Source organism: Lactuca saligna, chromosome 3 (genome assembly GCF_052625555.1).
Source record: "Lactuca saligna cultivar CGN05327 chromosome 3, ASM5262555v1, whole genome shotgun sequence".
In the NCBI taxonomy this organism is placed as follows: domain Eukaryota; kingdom Viridiplantae; phylum Streptophyta; class Magnoliopsida; order Asterales; family Asteraceae; genus Lactuca; species Lactuca saligna.
Window position 1 is genome coordinate 134,534,086 of NC_136419.1, and position 5,237 is coordinate 134,539,322.

Consider the following 5,237-nt stretch of genomic DNA (forward strand, 5'->3'; position numbering starts at 1 on the left):
CTCGTCGAGTTCCTCTATGGACTAGACGAGTTCCTTTGTCTGTTTACGCCATCTTAACAGATTGAGCCTCTACTCTCCAGATCCTTACTCCATACTTCTTCTATATACTGAAAGTGCCCTCTTAAGGGTAAATTTTCCAACTTTACCTAGTATTAGTCCTTCTTAATGGGTTTAGATCAAACCCTAGTTCTTTAGGACAGATCTTTGTCGAAAAGCGATAATACTCCAAACCAAAGCATGAAAACTGAGATGTAGGTCCTAGACAACAAATGAACACGTAAAGCTCTTAACTTTCCTTCCATACATGGCCTTTTGGGCTTATAAGACCAAAATAACACCTTAGAGCTTGCATGGGGGCTCCAATGGCATAAAGTTTGCACCTTTATGCCATAACAACCCTTAATGATTGCAGATCTGAAGGAATCCTTGCTTGGGACGTCCAAATCTCAAGGGTCAAGCTTCTTGGACGCAAAACCCAATAAAGTGAAAATAAGAAGATCTAAGAAAACAAGTTAGATGCTTGATTACCAGAAAATGAAGAGGATGGGATGCTGCTTCTAGATCTACAACCTTCTCCTGGAGTCCTCTAGCTTCTTCTTCTTCTTCAAGCTTCAAATCACACAAAGATCACTAAAAAATTGCTCACAAACTCACACAAGGCTCTAGGATTTCGTGGATTAGGTTATGGAACTTCGAGGCTGGAAATGAGGCCATAAAGTGGGGATTAAGATGCTTAAATAGGGTGCAAAACCCCGAAATTAGGGTTTCACTCTACTAGGCCTACTCGCTGAGTTGAGGGCTCTCAACTCATCGAGTAGATTGCTTAAAACCTCGCGGCCAATCTCGATTCTACTCAACGAGTCTGGGGCTCCCAACTCATCCAGTAACTCTATAAAAATGAATAAATTATAATTTAATATGTACTATGAACCAGGCGTTACAGATGATTTTATCGTACCCAAGAGAAGAATGGAAGGAGAGTAAGTAGATCCCTAAATAGAAGATATAAATCACCAAATCCTATCTTCGATGAGGGTAAACTTGTGGATCTAAAATTTGAATATGTATCGGTATCACTGTGTTCATCTCCTATAATAACCATGGTATCTAGAAACCCCATATGGAGGTGAAACTAGAGAGACATGTGGAGTTGCGGAGCTTGTTGATAAGAAAATGGCTGCAATTGAGATCTGGGTGGAAGTCTTGTAGGCAAACAAAAGAGAGAGATATTGATGAAATTTGACGACCTAGTGTTAGTCTTCAAATGATGACAATGATGTAGTTAATAGAGGGTGAAGCTTCCAAAGATGAAGGGGCTTATTGGAGATGGAGGGTGGAGATCTGCTGATGTAACATCCTAAAAATTTCATAAATTTTAAACTTTTCAAACAACCCTTTTTCTATAGAAGTATTTAAAGAAACCCTTGTTCCTAAAACATAATTTAAAAATCAGAATCTCTTTCAACATAGTTTTTAAAACGTTCAAATTATCAGAGTTTTCCCATAAATCATAAGTCCAAAATGTGAGGATGTGTACGGTCATGCCTTCACCTTGCCACGATCTACTAAAATACCTGAAACCATAAACCAAAATTATAAGCATGAAGCTTAGTGAGTTCCACCAAAGTACCAACACCCAAACATATAACATGTACAAATAACAACATGCATACAGATCCTTCAGCATGTCTGGACTGCCTCACCGAGCCTACAGCCTATCTGGACCGCTCATAGAACCTTCATCATGTCTGGACCGCCTCACCGGGCCTACATCCTATTTGGACCGTTCTTTAGGTCATCGGCCTGACTGGTCCGCCTTACAGGCCTTTAGATAACCGCCATAGGTCTGTTGGCCTTTAGCATAAAGTAGGACCACCTCAATCCAACCATACACACATATGTCGACATATAGATAACTCATACATATAATCAAACAACAGGCAAGCATAGATCATATAGATCAATAAGCATATCATCATCGTATCTACCAGGATACAAATCTAACATATCATAACAACATAGCAACATCCTATCTACCAGGATAACAATTCAAAAGGGACAGCATTGGTGCCTTCGACCCATAAATACAGTGGAGAAAACTCACCTAGAATGTAGAAGCTCCCCGAAAGAAATCCCTAGCTGCTGCCCTCTCGGCTTCCTGAGTTATCAATACCAATCAACACACCTAATTAATAATTGGGTTCCATGACATAATCTGTAACATCCCGAAATATCAAGAGTAGAGTTGAAGGGCTAAAAGAGTAAATTGGGAAAGATCGACTCGGCGAGTCCATGTGTGGACTCGGCGAGTAGAGTCGCGACTTGGTCGCGTGTTAAGTGGCCGACTCGGCAAGTCAGTGTATTGGACTCGGCGAGTAGGCGCTGAGTGGAGAAAACCCTAATTCTCGGGGTTGAGCCTTATATAATGATCATTATGTCTTCCTCCCAGCCTCTTTATCACCCCTTGAGCCCCAGAAAACCCTAAATCGCGGAGAAGCACCATTTTTGAGTGGATTGGAGCTTGGAGAAGTAATGGTTGAAGGAATTTTGGGAAGATTGAAGGCTTGGAGCAAGGGGCTTTGCTTGGATTCGAATTGCATTGCAGTTGGGGCATCACTTAGAGGTAGTATCTCGTTTTTGACCTGTTGATTATGTTGTTTCTTCATTTTGGGGTTTGTGAGAAATTGTCTATGGATGAAATGGGAAGTCTAGAGGTTAGATCTGAGGTTGCTACCTCAGATCTGGAAGGGAGAAGAATCAGAGAGCATGAAAGTCCCTGTGTTGGAGTGTTTAGTGAAGCTTGCATGTCCCAAACCCTAGCCCCAATGTGCAAACGGCTTAGATCTCTTTGGATTCACGTAAAGTTTGCCACTTTACGAGATGGATGAGTGGTAGGAGGCTAGATCTATGTCTTGGAGCAGTTGCATGGCCTGGAATGCTTCGGAATGTATTCAGACTGGCGGTACTCGGCGAGTCACATGGGTGGTGTGACAACCCTATTTTTCCCAAAAGCATTGTAAACACTCGAAAGCTAAAAACAACGAAATTAACCTCGAAAATAAAGTGTTCAGGTATCTAAGTTGGGATGCATCGAATATTAGATATCATGCCCGGGTTTCCGAAAACATAAAGAACACTCAAAACCGAGTTATATTGAAGAAATTATAACCACTCGTATAATTATGACACGACGTTAAAACATAATTTGATGTAAAAAGTGAAATCTCAATAAAATACATTTTAGCCTTAAAGTATCTAAACAAAAGTCGTAGATCTCGTTGAAAGATGAGCGTGCATAAAAAGATCGCCCAATTTGGACCTCGTATGAAGAAGTTACGAATTTTTAAAGTTTCATAACAGTAGTAAAGGGCTAAAAAAACTCGGATTGAAGATCGAGTATTATTTAGCTATCGCCACCTAAACGGAAGTTGAAGATCTCCTCGGTGATAATAAAACAATAAAAAGACAAACGAAAACCGACGTCGAATAAAGAACCTATGAAATTTTAACGAACTTTAGGAGTCCCGGCCTATTAAAATTATATCATTAAAAATAAAGTCAAAACTAGCCGACGGAGTCTAAATGAAAGTTGTAGAGCATAATCTCACCTACGCGTGGATATAAAGACCGCGAAAAACGGAGCTCGTACGCGAAAGTTACGGAATTTAGAAGTTGGAAGCAGGGATTACGCCCCGCGTAATCTGGGAGTACGCCCCGCGTACTAGACCCAGGGTCGAGTCCCATCGGCCCGCCCAAACTACGCCTAGCTAGCCAGGAGTCGTAAGCCATGACGCCTTATTACGCCCCGCGTAACCGAAGTACGCCCCGCGTACTGACTACGCCCCGCGTACTCCGGCAGTACGCGCCGCGTACGGGGGTTTTCAGCCCTATAAATAGAGGGCATAAGGCTCGGGTTTTGGCACACCTTCACCAATTCTCAGACATTCTCCCAGCTCCAGAGACCCTTTTCTCACCTCGGTTTCCGCACTCGAGCCCCGACGGAAGATTTACGTTGCAGAAGTTCCCGAAGAGCCCGACGACGCAACTATCCGAGATCGAAACTCTGCTCAACTCTAGCCCCTCTCTTCAAACTTAACGAGTGAGTTCATACCCCTACTTTTCAATTCTTTTACATGTTTTAGGGGGGGAAATACAAGTACATTACACGTTAAAAGTATCGTTTTCTAAACATAAATGCAATTTCTAACTTCGAATATCGATACAAACATCTTATGTATACAAGGGCAATTATATCACTAAGTTATGTCTACGAAATGGAACATACTATCTGAAGAACTATAATGGGTATAGTTAGCAAGTCAATCCTACATTTTTATACAATTTGAAAAAAAAAACGAAACACTTTCAAAAAGGAGTAAAGTCATTTCATTGTAAATCTATTTATACTAGGTAAATGTGAGACATTTAAACTTCAACGTACATTTTTGTATGCATTTCAAGTCCTGTATTATATACCATAATCTCTTGGAGGGAGAGCGTGATACTTGTGTATAGATCTATACGGGATTGACAATCCCGCACCTAAACTACTAGCTATAGTTAGACCGGCAGGTCTGGGGTGACAAATGTCATAACACTGCAACACTTGAAGAATGTTGTTACAGGCCATCAGTGTCAATAGTATGGTTATAAAACTCACATAAAAAGTATAAAACAAGATTGATTTACAAGGTTCATATGTGCATCGCAGTATTTCTACATTATATTTTCATACTAAACTATTGTTATCAATTGTTTATAAAAGTTATTAACACATTCCAACTTTGGAACCTTTTACATTTTACAAGAAAATATTGGATTTTCTAAAGATCTCGTTTACCAAATTACTACCAAAGGAATATACTTTTCAACTCGGAACACTCATGAACTCACCAACTTAAATGTTGACACTTTTCAAAACCACTTGTATTTCTCAGGGAATCAGTGATACAGGTAAACTACCAGCTTTTGGAAGAAGGAACACAAAGGATGATTTTATCATTAAACATTTATTCATCATATTGTAATATTCTTTTGATAACATGTATAACGCAACAATACACGTTTTCATTGTTATATATATGATGGTTGTGTTACTTTCTTTGCAATATTCAATCGTTGTGATACTACGTGAAGTCATCCACCCCCGAATGTTTCCGCCATTCTGGTTTGGGGGTGTGACAAATTGGTATCAGAGCATTGTTTATAGTGAACTAAGTATATCTAACCACATAAGA